Raw genomic sequence first — 15,054 nt, forward strand, 5'->3', positions numbered from 1 at the left:
TGGTCCATTTTACAGACTGCTGATTGGTTCGTTTTTACACAGTGCTGATTCGTGTGTTTACAATTCTTTAGCTAGACACAGAGCGCTGGTTGGTGCATTTACAATCCTTTAGCTAGACACAAAAGTTCTCCAAGTCCCCACCTGACCCAGAAGCCCAGCAAGCTTTACATTTCAAAAGGAATAGAACAATTGTGTTGATAAACATAGCACTTTTCCATTCTTATCTTCCTAGACCTTTCTGATGCATTTGACATCCCTGATATCTCCATCACAGTTGAAATGTTGGATTTTCCTGGAGTTATCTCTCACTTGGTTAGCTACTCTTTCCCAATCTGCAGGAAAAAGACTTCTTTAAAGGCCTGAACCTTAAACATTGTTATTCTCCAGGGTTCCATTTTCAACTCTTTCTTTCTCCACCACACATTCTTCCAGATCATGTCATTTATATATATGTAGTTTCAACTACCATCTACATACTGATAATATCACAAAGGTATATGTTGGATCCTCTATGATAAGAAGAACAAATAAGGTGCTTGCTCAGCAGTGCATATACTAAAATTGTAACGATACAGAGAAGATTAACATGGCCCCTGCACAAGGAAGATACACAAATTCGTGAAGTATTCCATATTCTAAGTGTTTAGAGGGAAATTCATAGCACTATATGCCCACAGGAGAAAGCAGGAAAGATCTTAAATTGACATCCTAATATCACAATTAAAAGAACTAGAGAAGCAAGAGCAAACAAATTCAAAAGCTAACAGAAGACAAGAAGTAAGATCAGAGCAGAACTGAAGGAGATAGAGACATAAAAAACCCTTTAAAAAATCAATAACTGGTTTTGTGAAAAGATCAACAAAATAGACCACTAGCCAGACTAACAAAGAAAAGAGAGAAGAAAACAATAAACACAATAAAAAATGATAAAGGGGATATCACCACTGATCCCACAGAAATACAAGCTACCATCAGAGAATACTATAAACACCTCTCCACAAACAAACTAGAAAATCTAGAGGAAATGGATAAATTCCTGGACAAATACACCCTCCCAAGATTAAACCAGGAAGAAGTTGAATCCCTGAATAGACCAATAACAAGTTCTGAAATTGAAGCAGTAATAGCATACCAACCAAAAAAAGCCCAGGACCAGATGGATTCACAGCCAAATTCTACCAGAGGTACAAAGAAGAACTGGTATCTTTCCTTCTAAAACTATCCAAAGACTCCTCCCTAACACATTTTATGAGGCCAGCATCAGCCTGATACCAAAATCTGACAGAGACATAACAAAAAGGAAAGTTTCAGGCCAATATCCCTGACGAACATCGATTCAAAAATCCTCCATAAAATACTGGCAGAGCGAATCCAGCAGCACACCAAAAACCTGATCCACCATGATCAAGTTGGCTTCATCCCTGGGATACAAGACTGGTTCATCACATGCAAATCAATAAATGTAATCCATCACATAAACACAACCAATGACGAAAACCACATTGTTATTTCAATAGATACAGAAAAGGCCTTTGATAAAACTCAATACCCTTCACGCTAAAAATTCTCATTAAACTAGGCATTGACGGAATGTGTCTCAAAATATTAAGAGCTATTTATGACAAACCTACAGCCAATATCATACTGAATGGGCAAAAGCTGGAAGCATTCCCTTTGAAAACCGGCACAAGACAAGGATGCCCTCTCTCTCCACTCCTATTCAACATAGTATTGGAAGTTCTGGCCAGGGCAATCAGGAAAGAAAAAGAAATACAGTGTATTCAAATAGCAAGCGAGTAAGTCAAATTGTCTCTGTTTGCAGATGACATGATTGTATATTAGAAAATCCTATCATCTAAGCCCAAAATCTCCTTAAGTTGATAAGCAACTTCAGCAAAGTCTCAGGATACAAAATCAACGTGCAAAAATCATAAGCATTCCTATACACCAATAACAGACAAACAGAGAGCCAAATCATGAGTGAACTCCCATTCACAATTGCTACAAAGAGAATAAAATACCTAGGAATACAACTTACAAGGGATGTGAAGGACCTCTTCAAGGAGAACTACAAACCACTGCTCAAGGAAATCAGAGAGGACACAAATGGAAAAACATTCCATGCTCATGGACAGGAAGAATCAATATTGTGAAAATGGCCATATTGCCCAAAGTAATGTATAGATTCACTGCTATCCCCATCAAGCTACGACTAACTCTCTTCACAGAATTAGAAAAAAACTACTTTAAATTTCATATGAAACAAAAAAAAAAGAGCCCATATATCCAAGACAATCCTAAGCAAAAAGAGCAAAGCTGGAGGTATCATGCTACCTGACTTCAAACTATACTACAAAGCTATAGTAACTAAAACAGCATGGTACTGGTACCAAAACAGATATATAGACCAACGGAACAGAACAGAGGCCTCAGAAATAACACCACACATCTACAACCATCTGATCTTTGACACACCTGACAAAAACAAGCAATGGGGAAAAGGATTTCCTGTTTAATAAGTGGTGTTGGGAAACTGGCTAGCCATATACAGAAAACTGAAACTAGACCCCTTCCTTACACTTTAAACAAAAATTAACTTAAGATGGATTAAATATTTAAATGTAACACCTAAAACCATAAAAATCCTAGAAGATAATGTAGGCAATACCATTCAGGACATAGGCATGGGTAAAGACTTCATGACTAAAACACCAAAAGCAATGGCAACAAAAGCCAAACTAGGCAAATGAGATATAATTAAACTAAGGAGCTTCTGTACAGCAAAAGAAACTACCACCAGAGAGAACAGGCAACCTACAGAATGAGAGAAAATTTTTACAATCTGTCCATCTGACAAAGGGCTAATATCCAGAATCTACAAAGAACATAAACAAATTAACAAGAAAAACAAACAACCCCATGAAAAAGTGGGCAAAGGATATGAACAGACACTTCTCAAAAAAAGACAGTTATACGGCCAACAAACATGAAAAAAAGCTCATCATCACTGGTCATTAGAGAAATGCAAATCAAAACCACAATGAGATACCATCTCACGCTAGTTAGAATGGCAATCATTACAAAGTCAGGAAACGACAGATGTTGGAGAGGATGTGGAAAAATAGAAATGCTTTTACACTGTTGGTGGGAGGGTAAATTAGTTCAACCATTGTGGAAGACACTGTGGCGATTCCTCAAGGACGTAGAACTAGAAATACCATTTGACCCAGCAATCCCATTACTGGGTATATACCCAAGGGATTATAAATCATTCTACTATAAAGACGCATGCACACGTATGTTTCTTGACACACTATTCACAATATCAAAGACTTGGAACCAACCCAAATGCCCACCAATGATAGACTGGATTAAGAAAATGTGGCACGTATACACTATGGAATATTATGCAGCCATTAAAAAGGATGAGTTCATGTCCTTTGCAGGGACATGGATGAAGCTGGAAACCATCATTCTCAGCAAACTAACACAGGAACAGAAAACCAAACACCACATGTTCTCACTCCTAAGTGGGAGTTGAACAATGAGAACACATGGACTCAGGGAAGGGAACATCACACACCGGGGCCTGACCGGGGGTGGGGGCTTAGGGGAGGGATAGCATCAGGAGAAATACCTAATGTAGATGACGGTTCATGTGTGCAGCAAACCACCATGGCACAGGTATACCTGTACAACAAATCTGCACATTCTGCACATGTATCCCAGAACTTAAAGTATAATAATAAAAAAAGAAGAACAAATTAGGTAAATCACACACATCAACTAGGAGAAAAATAGTTATTCTATGATAATAAGGAAACATAAACAATGACTCTGTTTAATAGATAAGTGAATGGCTACAACCTCACCTAATCTCTAAGTGGAAGTGTAAAAATATTTTAATCTTCCAATTCCTGCCCACCCCTATCTGTTGGAATCCAAACAGTCTTTGTGATTCAAATTGAACTAGGTCCTTATTAAAATACTCTAAAGCAATGTCTGGAAACTTCATATTTTTTCATAGCCTTTTGATCAATAATCTCACTTTTAGAATTCTATCATAAGATACAGAGAAGTGGTCAATAATCATCAAACTGATGCAGGATATTTTCTTGACCCCTTCATGGGACTTGCAACAGGGGCGCCTCGTTTACTCAGCCTCCCTCGCAGGAGGGACCATGTGAGCGAATGAGTGCAGGAACAGACCAGCCACTTTGGTGTTGGTAGGAGCAAACTCCACTCACTTGGGTCTGCTGTGCTCCACCCCTTGCAGGAAGGAGCACACACATGAGCGAGTGCAGGACCCAGCTGCTTTAGCAAAGGAGCGAACTCCATGGAGTCTCCACAGCAGCATCTGCTTGGGGGTGCCTGTGACCCCAAAGCCCCAGAGGGCATGTTACAATGCTCTCTTAGCTCAGCTATCTGCAGACAACAGTGTGTTATCAGTTCAGTGAGCCCTTTCCCTTGTTGTGTGAGGCAGCTGCCCTCTGGCAGTGAGGGCAAAGGGCCAGCATGATAACAGGTACCCATACCTGGTGTGTCCTGAATTCTTGTCCAGCGCCCAAGAGGAATGAAGTCACGTGGATGAACTGAAAGACAGTGAATGTGGAGAATTTTGAGTGAGTAAAGCAGCTGTCAGTGGAGAGGAGAGCTGGAAAGGAGACAGGAAGGAAAGGCTGCTCTCCCCTGAAGTCAAACTGCCTCTATGCCTTTCTCTTCTGAAGTCAAGTTGCCTCATCCAGCCACCATCTCTGAAGCCAAAGTCACCTCTCCCCAACGTCTAGCTGCTTCTCCCTGATATCAAGCCACTTCTCCTCTCTGCCTGCTGAGTTTGGGGTCTTTATAGGCACAGGATGTGGGTGGGGCAGGACATAGGAATTTTTGGAAAAGGCAACATTCCATTGGTAAAAAAAAAAATTATTCAGAAAGAACAAATCAGGAGAGAGCAGGCACACAGGAATGGAAGTTCTCACTTTGGGCCACAGGTTTCAGACTTTTTGGCTCGAAGGTGGGGTCTTGCCAGGGACCTGCCCCTGTCTGACTCGAATTTATCTGCCTCCTGTTGATATCAAAACTGGGATGTTTATCAGAAAATTATAAACTGCCTAAATATGGGCATGACTATACAACAGAATATTCTGCAGACATTTAAAATTCATGTCAGAGGAAAAGTTATACATGAAAAGGAAGTAACAAAAGGATCTATCCTCAGAATAAAAATTTTCCATTCCTGAATCTACACAAAAGATAATTACACATACACACACACACACAAATCCAAAAATTATTTTTGCAACACTAACATGAATATACAATCTTCCAAGGTGATTATACTGAAAATAACATTTCCATGTAAGATCTTAAGATATATAGTGATGGCCAGTATAATAAATAGTTGAAAGACTGTTTAAATGAAATTATTCTAAGATTTGGGAATTTTCCACTAAAACTGGAGCCATATAGATTGTGGGAGCTTTTGAGAAATTACGAGCCATCACAGATTCAGGATAAACTTAGCTTGAGGAAGGTCAAGATGCATAGGTCTTTCCCTGGTTAGCATCATTAAACATATAAAAAGAATGAGGGAATTCAAATTCCTTTCACCCTTAGACACTGTTATAGCAATATCTGGTTTAAAGGCCTTCTTATAGCATCTACACTGCATTCAAATGATTTTGTATATTGAAGAGAGGAGAATAACAAAGTAAAAGTATACTAGGAAATGTGTTTGACTCTACAATATTCAGCAATACAATTGTACGGAAACATCCACTGCATGTTTTTAATTCTGCCCATAACTTGCCTGCTCACAGATATCCCTGAAACTCTGTGACAACAATTTGTCAACTGTCACTTTTCTAGAATTCTGTTCATTGCTGCTGCAGTGTCATACACTTTAAAAAAGCCTGATTTATATTTTTCTTGTTTTGACCACAGTTGAATAATACTTCAAATAAGCATATTATAAAGCCCTTCATAGAGGAAATTTTTTAAAAATAGCATTTGGTCTTTACCTAAAATTGCAATCAATCACACCTTTAAAAATGCATCTATATTTGAGTGTAATTTTTATTATTTAAGTGTAATTTTGATGATTTTAGCCTGTTGGACCTTACAGAATTTAAAACATATGAGGCACACAACTTTCCCTGTAAAAATATGCCATCTGTTTTGTTCTATACATCAATTGTCCACTTAAAATGTTTAAGCACATATAGATAATTATTTTTTAAATGATTTTTACATAAAATTATGAAAATAAACTATGTTAAGATAAAAGATCAATGTAAAAGTCACAAAATGCTATGTACTTTGCTAGTTGGAATCTATTACAATACCAAAAAATTACCAAATCAAAATTTAAAACAGAAATAACTAGCATGCATTCTAGAGAATTCAATGGAATAAAAACATCAGGGAAGATGGGGGTGTGGGAGAACCTTTTTGGGAATAATTACAACAATTAGGTAACTTTTCTATTATTAGACAATTAGATAACTTTTCTATTATTCAGTCGAGCCAGTGACATTAAAAATTAAAATATTTTCTCATGATTATTGATCACGTCTATGTTTTACAGAACATAAGCACTGAGTATAAACAGGCATTTTTTTTTTTAAAGAAACAGGCTTGATTACACTGAAATAAACATATGGATTGATATTGTTAACAAAAGCTGTCTGAAAATTATGGCTGAGATATCTGGAATCTTAATTAAAATTCCAGAAAACCTGGAAAAGCTAAGAAATGAAAGGAAAAAAAAAATTCCATTTTCTGGCCAGCTCCCAAATACCAGCTTTCTTCATATGAGAATATGAGAGACACACAAGATATACTAGGTAACATGTTACTGAAACTTGAATAAGTAGTTTGCCTGAGTTCTTAAAGGTAAGGTCCCCCTGTAAGATGTATTTTCTGCTCACTCTATTTGCCCTGGTGGATCCTTTCACCACCCTGCACACACCCTTGGTCACTCTCTTCCTACCACTTAACAAGAGAAGAAAAAGATCTAGCTACAAATATATATGGCATACTTACCTCTGTTTTTTAGTTTCCATAGTCTGATTTTTCTTTTTATTTTAAATTTCTACTTTTCTTTCTGTTTCTGACTTTCTGTAATCAAAATCTCACTCTTTTATCTTGGAGAGCTGAAACGTCTGCACCATTTGTTGATCATGTCTGAGAACGATTTCTTAGTAAATTATACTGAAATGGTTTACATTGATGGATGAATGCCCAGACTTATTTCCCTTGTGATCTATTGATTCTACAGGTTGTGGCATTAAAATTAGGGAAATAGAATCCTAAGACCTCAAAGCCAGATTTTTCACACAATATTTCCAAATAATTGAATATATTTATATTTAATATTTTTAATGTCTTTACAGAAAAATGTATATACTGACAACAAAGACAGCCAAAAGCAATCGTATTGAATTGAAGGGAGATTTCCCCACCATCTTATTTGCAAAACTCTATTACATTGCTTCAAACATAATCTTTGAGTTTTCTTTTTTTTTTCTGTTGGTAATCTACTAACTTAATAGGATCTGCTAGTCACACAATAATTTATACAAACACACTGATACTGGTTCTTAAAAAGTGAAGCTTTGGCTGGGCACGGTAGCTCACGCCTGTAATCCCAGCACTTTGGGAGGCTGAGGCAGGCGGATCACGAGGTCAAGAGATTGAGATAATCCTGGCTAACATGGTGAAACCCCATCTCTACTAAAAATACAAAAATTAGCTGGGCATGGTGGTGCGTGCCTGTAGTCCCAGCTACTTGGGAGGCTGAGGCAGGAGAATCACTTGAACCCAGGATGCGGAGGTTGCAGTGAGCCGAGATCGCGCCACTGCATTCCAGTCTAGCAACAGAGTGAGAAGCAAGACTCTGTCTCAAATAAAATAAAATATAATAAAATAAAATAAAAAAGTGAAGCTTTGAACATTTCTGAAAGATGCCAAGCAACAGTATACACATTAATTCCTAAATTATGAATAGCTTGAGTTTGAAAGTATGCCAACATTCATCATCCTAATGTGCAGTTTTCTTTTCCCTGGCATGCATGCAAGCACTGCTAAAGAGATGTATGCCTTTAAAGTGGTTTTACCAGCCCACTGTCAACCAAGAGACAACCTCAGAATGTAATTTTCCACAATTTTACCACTTATTCAATTTAAATTACTAATATCCTCAGGCAAGAGGGCCAATCTACTGAACAAGGTTACCTTGGCTTAGTCAATGAAACTATGAGGCCAAGAAAACCATGTCAGTCAAGTTCAAGGAATAACATTATAATTTAGTAAACTTTTTGGTCACTGGCAACACATCAACTGACAAGCATTTAATTACAATCTTCCTCCCAATGGTATAAGGCAGATTACTTAGGGCTAGGAATTCCTCATACTTGACTATTCACGGCCCATGTTCCCTTGGCTTGTTAACCCTGGGACTAAAAGCTTCCAAACTGTGGAGTTATAAACAAACTTACTAGAAGCCTGAGTAACTGCATACCCCAAAATAAATCTAGGTTTGCATAAGGCTGCATATTATTTCATTTATACACCTATTCCCAAATATATTTAAGTAATGTTCTATTTACAGATCTTCAGATTGATTCAAATATTTCACTATCATAGACAATGCTATAATGATTGTCTTTGGACCTTACTGTATATTTATCTAATTTTATTTCTGTAATAAAGTCAAGAAGTTGTAAATGTCTTATTAGTTTCCTTCACCACATTTCTATAAGAATTTGTACATTTTTCTTATTGATATTTAAGAGCTACCTATGTATTAAGGAATTTAAACCTTGTTATATTTTCTAATTTTCCATTTAAGCATTTTCTTATGTAAGCATTACTTAAAGCATAAATAATGCTTCAAAATTTTAGAAAACCACATTTGTTACCAATTGAAATAAAAAATTGCCAGATTAGGGCATTTGGTGGCTGCTCACCGGACCCCCTCCTTGGTGCTGGTCCTTGTGCCTGCCACTGGGTAACTTGCACATGGCCCTGCCTCATTCAGCCTTACCCATCTTGGTGTCCCACTATGGTGCTGAGCAAGGAGCTCACACCACTGTCTACTGCATGGATCAGCCTACTGCCTGAGGCAACAGAGAGCCTCACCTAGTAAACAAGGATGAGGTATATACCCATCCACATTGGCCTCATTTCATTTTTACCCATAAGCACCACCTACTGACCTGTAGGTCAAAAATACAGCCCAATATAAAAAGGTGCTGACAGGGGTGCATAGGGCTATAGAAACAAAGCCAAAAGACTCTACCCAACATTCTCTATAATCACAATCCTTAGGGAGTGGGGGAAAGGGGGGAAAAAAAACTAAATAATATGATAAGGAAAGAGAGAAAGAAAAAAATCCTATCCACACAAAAATAATTACAAAAATTGGAAGTACCAGTGTCTCCAGATGAGAAGGAACCAGAAGAGGAATCCTGGTATGAGAAATCTGAATGTTGCAATACTGACAGAGGATCACACTAGCTACCCAGCAATGGTCGATAATCAAAATGGAAACTCAGAAATTACTGACAAAAAAATTCAAAGCATGGATTGCAAGGAAGCTAAATGAAATCCAAGATGAAGTTGAAAATTAACACAAAGAAACTTCTTTTTTTTTTTTATTTTTTTTTTGGATACAAGGTCTCACTACTCTGTCACCTATGCTGGAGTGCAGTGGCATGATCTTGGCTCACTGCAGCCTAAACCTACTGGGCCCAAACAATCCTCCCACCTCAGCCTCCCGAATAGCTGAGACCACAGGCATCCACCACCACATCCAGCTAATTTTTGTATTTTTTTTATAGACATGAGGTTTCGCCATGTTGCCCAGGCTGGTCTCAAACTTCTGAGCTCAAGCAATGCACCTTGGCCTCCCAAAGTGCTGGGATTACAGGTTTGAGCAACTGAGCCCAGCCAAGACAAAGAAACTTATAAAGCAACCCAGGAAATGAAGGAAGAGATGAACAACATAAAAAGAAATTAATCAGAGCTTCTGCCACAGAAAAACTCAAGGAATTTCAAAATACAATTAAAAGCTTTATCAATAGACTAAATCAAGCAGAAAAATGAATTTCAAAACTTGAAGACTGGTCTTTTGAACTAACCCAGTCAGACAAAATATTTAAAAAGAATTTTTAAAAATGAACAGTCTTCAAGGGGTACAGGATTATCTAAAGCAACCAAACCTATGAATTATTGGCTTTTTCTAGAGAAAAAGAGAAAAAGTAAACAACCTGTAAAACATATTTCAGAGAATAACCAAAGAAAATTTCCCTAATCTTCCTAGAAAGGTAAACATTCACATATAAAAAAATTGAAAGAACACCTGGGAGATACTATACAAAATGAACATCATGAAGGTATACAGTCATCAGACTATCCAAAGTCAACGCTAAAGAAAAAAATCTTAAAAGGCAGCTGAGAAAAAGGTCAGATCATGTACAAAGGGAACCCTATCAGGCTAACAGCAAACTTCCTGGCAGAAACCTTACAAGCCAGAAGAAACAGGAGGCCTATTTACAGCATTCCTAAAGAAAAGAAATTCCAACCAAGAATGTCATATCCTGCCAAACCTAGCTTAATAAGCAAAGGAAAAATAAAATATTTTTTAAACAAGCAGTCATTAAGGGAATTCACTAGCACTAGACCAACCTCACAAGTACTCTCAAGAGAGTTCTAAATGTGGAAATGAAAGAATAATACCTATTACCACAAAAACAGACTTAGGTATTATGCATAGCCCAGACTCTATAAAGCAACTACAGGAAAGAAACTACAAAGCAACCACCTAAAAACTTTACAATAGGATCAGAACCTCATACATCAATATCAATCTTGAATGTAAATTGTTGCCGCATTTAAAAGGCATTTTAAGTTGGATTAAAAAATAAAAAGGCCCATCTGTCTGCTGTCTTCAAAAGACCCATCTCACATGTAATGACACTCATAGACTCAAAGTAAAGGGTTGAAGATCTATCATGCAAATAGAAGACAAAAAAAGAGCAAGGTTTGCTATTCTTATATTAGATAAACAAGACTTTAAACCAACAACAGGGAAAAAAAGAAACAAAGAAGGGCATTAAATTATAATAAAGGGTTCAATTCAACAAGAAGACTTAACTACCCTAAATATATATGCCCCCAATATTGGAGCACCAGGATTCGTAAGACAGGTACTTCTAGACCTATGAAAAGACTTAGTTAGCAACACAATATTAGTGGGAGACTTCAACACCCCACTGAAAGCATTAGATCATAAAGGGAGAAAACTAGAAAAGAATTCTGAACTTAAATTCGACACTGAACCAATGGGACCTAATAGACATCCACAGATTACTCCACCCATTAACCACAGAATACACATTCTTCTCATCTGCACAAGAAATATCCTCCAAGATTGATCATTATGCTCAGTCATAGAGCCAGTCTCAGAAAATGCAAAAAAAAAAAAAGACAAAGAAATCACACCAACCATATTCTCAGCAAAAAGTGGAATAAAAATGGTATATGGAAATCAATAGCAAGAAGATCTCCCAAAATCACACAATTATATGGAAATTAAAGAAACTGCTCCTGAATGACTTTTGTGGAAACAACAAAATTAAGGCAGAAAGCAAAAAAATGAAAACACAGACATAACATACCAAAATCTATGGGATGCAGCAAAAGCAGTGTTAAGAGGAAAGTTTATAGTGCTCAAGGAAGTTAGGAAGATCTTTGTTAAGTGCTTTAACATCACACCTACAAGAACTAAAAAATGACAACAATAAAAACCCCAGGAACAAAGTGGCTGGCAAGATGGCCAAATAGAAAACAACTCCAGTCTGCAGCTCCCAGTGAGATCAATGCAGAAGGCAGGTGACTTCTGCATTTCCAACTGAGGTACCCAGTTCATCTCACTGGGACTGGTTGGACAGTGGGTGCAGCCCAAGGAGGGCGAGCCAAAGCAGGGTGGGGCATCGCCTCACCTGGGACGTGCAAGGGGTCGGGGAACTCCCCCTCCTAGCCAAAGGAAGCCATTAGGGACTGTACTGTGCACTCTGGCCCAGATACTGCACTTTTCCCATGGTCTTCGCAGCCCATAGACCAGGAGATTCCCTCCAATGCGTAGGCCACCAGGGCCATGGGTGTCCAGCACAAAACTGGGCAACCATTTAGGTAGACACCCAGCTAGCCACAGGAGTTTTTTTTTCATACCCCAGTGGCACCTGGAATGCCAGTGAGACAGAACCCTTTACTCCCCTGGAGAGGGGGCTGAAACCAAGGAGCCAAGTAGCTCTGGCTTGGTGGGTACCACCCCCACAGAGCCCAACAAGCTAAGATCCACTGGCTTGAAATTCTCACTACAACCACAGCAGTCTGAGCTTGACCTGGAACGCTAGAGCTTGGTGGTGGGAGAAGCATCCGCCATTGCTGAGGCTTGAGTAGGCAGCTTTACCCTCACAATGTAAACAGAGTCCCGGGAAGTTTGAACTGGGCAGAGTCCTCCTCAGCTCAGCAAGGTGCTGAGGCCAGACTGCCTCGCTAGATTCCTTCTTGTCAGGGCAGGACATCTCTGAAAAAGAATGCAGTAGCCCCAGTCAGGGATTTATAGATAAAACCCCCACCTCCATGGGCCAGAGCACCTGGAGCAAGGGGCAGTTGTGGGCACAGCTTCAGCAGACTTAAACATCCCTGCCTGGCAGCTCTGAAGAGAGCAGCAGATCTCCCAGCACAGCATTTGAGCTCTGCTAAGGGTCAGAATGCCTCCTCAAGTGGGTCCCTGACCACCATGTATCCTGATTGGGAGAGACACCTCCCAGTAGGGGCTGACAGACATCTCATACAGGAGAGCTCTGGCTGGCATCTGGTGGGTGCCCCTCTGGGGTGAAGCTTCCAGAGGAAAGAGCAGATGGCAATCTTTACTGTTATGCAGCCTCGGCTGGTGATACCCAGGCAAATAGGGTCTACAGTGGATCTCCAGCAAACTCCAGCAGACCTGTAGCAGAGGGATCTCACTGTTAGAAGGAAAACTAACAAGCAGAAAGGAATAGCATCAACATCAGCATAAAGAACATTCACTCAAAGACCCCATCCAAAGGTCTCTGACTTCAAAGACCAAAGGTAGATAAATCCATGAAGATGGAGAGAAACCAGCACAAAAAGGCTGAAAATTCCAAAAACCAGAACGCCTCTTCTCCTCCAAAGGATCACAACTTCTCGCCAGCAAGGGAATCAAACAGGACAGAGAATGAGTTTGATGAATTGACAGAAGTAGGCTTCAGAAGGTGGATAATAACAAACTCCTCCAAGCTAAAGGAGCATGTTCTAACCCAAAGCAAGGAAGCTAAGAACCTTGAAAAAAGATTAGACGAACTGCTAACTAGAATAACGAGTTTAGAGACGAACATAAATGACCTGATGGAGCTGAAAAGCACAGCATGAGAACTTGGTGAAGCATACATAAGTATCATAGCTGAATCGATCAAGCGGAAGAAAGGATATCACAGATTGAAGATCTACTTAATGAAATAAAGCATGAAGACAAGATTAGAGGAAAAAGAATGAAAAGGAACAAAGAAAGCCTCCAAGAAATATGGGACTCTGTGAAAAGATAAAACCTACATTTGATTGGTGTACCTGAAAGTGACTGGGAGAATGGAACCAAGTTAGTTCCATTCTCTTCAGTATATTATCCAGGAGAACTTCCCCACCCTAGCAAGACAGGCCAACATTCAAATTTAGGAAATACAGAACACACTACAAAGATACTCTTCGAGAAGAGCAACCCCAAGACACATAATCATCAGATTCACCAAGGTTGAAACGAAGGAAAAATTGTTAAGGACAGCAACAGATAAAGGTCAGGTTACCCACAAAAGGAAGCCAATCAGACTAACAGCAGATCCCTCTGCAGAAACCCTACAAGCTAGAAGAGAGTTGGGGCCAATATTCAACATTTTAAACAAAAGAATTTTCAAACCAGAACCTCATATCCAGTCAAATTAAGCTTCATAAGTGAAGGAGAAATAAAATAGTTTACAGACAAGCAAATGCTGAGAGATTTTGTCACCACCAAGCCTGCCTTACAAGAGCTCCTGAAGGAAGCACTAAACATGGAAATGAACAACTGGTACAAGCCACTGCAAAAATATACCAAATTGTAAACACCATCTACACTATGAAGAAACTGCATCAACAAATGGGCAAAATAATCATCTTACATCATAATTGCAGGATCAAATTCACACATAACAATATTAACCTTAAAAGTAAACAGGCTAAATGCCCCAATTAAAAGACACAGACTGGCAAATTGGATTAAAAGACACAGACTGGCAAACTGGATAAAGAGTCAACACCCAGCAATGTGCTGCATTCAGGAGACCCATTTCACATGCAAAGAAACACATAGGTTAAAATAAAGGGATGGAGGAAGATCTACCAAGCAAACGGAAAGCAAAAAAAAAAAAAAACAGGGGTGGCAATTCGAGTCTCTGATAAAACAGACTTTAAACCAACAAAGATCAAAAAAGACAAAGAAGGGCATTACACAATGGTAAAGGAATCAATTCAACAAGAAGAGCTAACTACTGTAAATATATATGCACCCAATACAGGAGCACCCAGATTCATAAAGAAAGTTCTTAGAGACCTACAAAGAGACTTAGAGTCCCACACGGTAATAGTGGGAGACTTTAACACCCCAATGTCAATATTAGACAGATCAACGAGACAGAAAATTAACAAGGATATCCAGGACTTGAACTCAGCTTTGGATCAAGCAGACCTAATAGACATCTCTACCCCAAATCAACAGAATATACATTTTCTTATCACCACATTGTACTTATTCTAAAATTGGCCACATAATCAGAAATAAAACACTCCTCAGGAAATGCAAAAGAATAGAAATTATGACAAACAGTCTCTCAGACCACAGTGCAATCAAATTAGAACTCAAAAGAAACTCACTCAAAACCACACAACTACATGGAAACTGAACAACCTGCTCCTGAATGACTACTGGGTAAATAGAAA

At 38.7% G+C, this 15,054-nt stretch overlaps 1 long non-coding RNA gene and 1 other non-coding gene across 2 annotated transcripts in view; one reads left to right on the plus strand and one right to left on the minus strand.

Moving 5' to 3' along the window:
• The first annotated feature begins 532 nt into the window (after positions 1-532).
• On the plus strand, positions 533-638 carry LOC116473919 (U6 spliceosomal RNA). Its single transcript, XR_004249482.1, has one exon. It is a non-coding gene; the product is annotated as a U6 spliceosomal RNA (small nuclear RNA).
• A 3,907-nt stretch (positions 639-4,545) lies between these two features.
• The window catches only part of LOC131384134 (uncharacterized), an 82,545-nt gene continuing 72,036 nt past the window's right edge, over positions 4,546-15,054 (minus strand). Inside the window, exon 4 of the long non-coding RNA XR_009214693.1 lies at positions 4,546-4,592. This is a non-coding gene — a long non-coding RNA (uncharacterized LOC131384134). The remainder of the gene's footprint in view (positions 4,593-15,054) is intronic.

The sequence above is a fragment of the Hylobates moloch genome, unplaced genomic scaffold (assembly GCF_009828535.3).
Source record: "Hylobates moloch isolate HMO894 unplaced genomic scaffold, HMol_V3 SCAFFOLD_8, whole genome shotgun sequence".
Taxonomy (NCBI): domain Eukaryota; kingdom Metazoa; phylum Chordata; class Mammalia; order Primates; family Hylobatidae; genus Hylobates; species Hylobates moloch.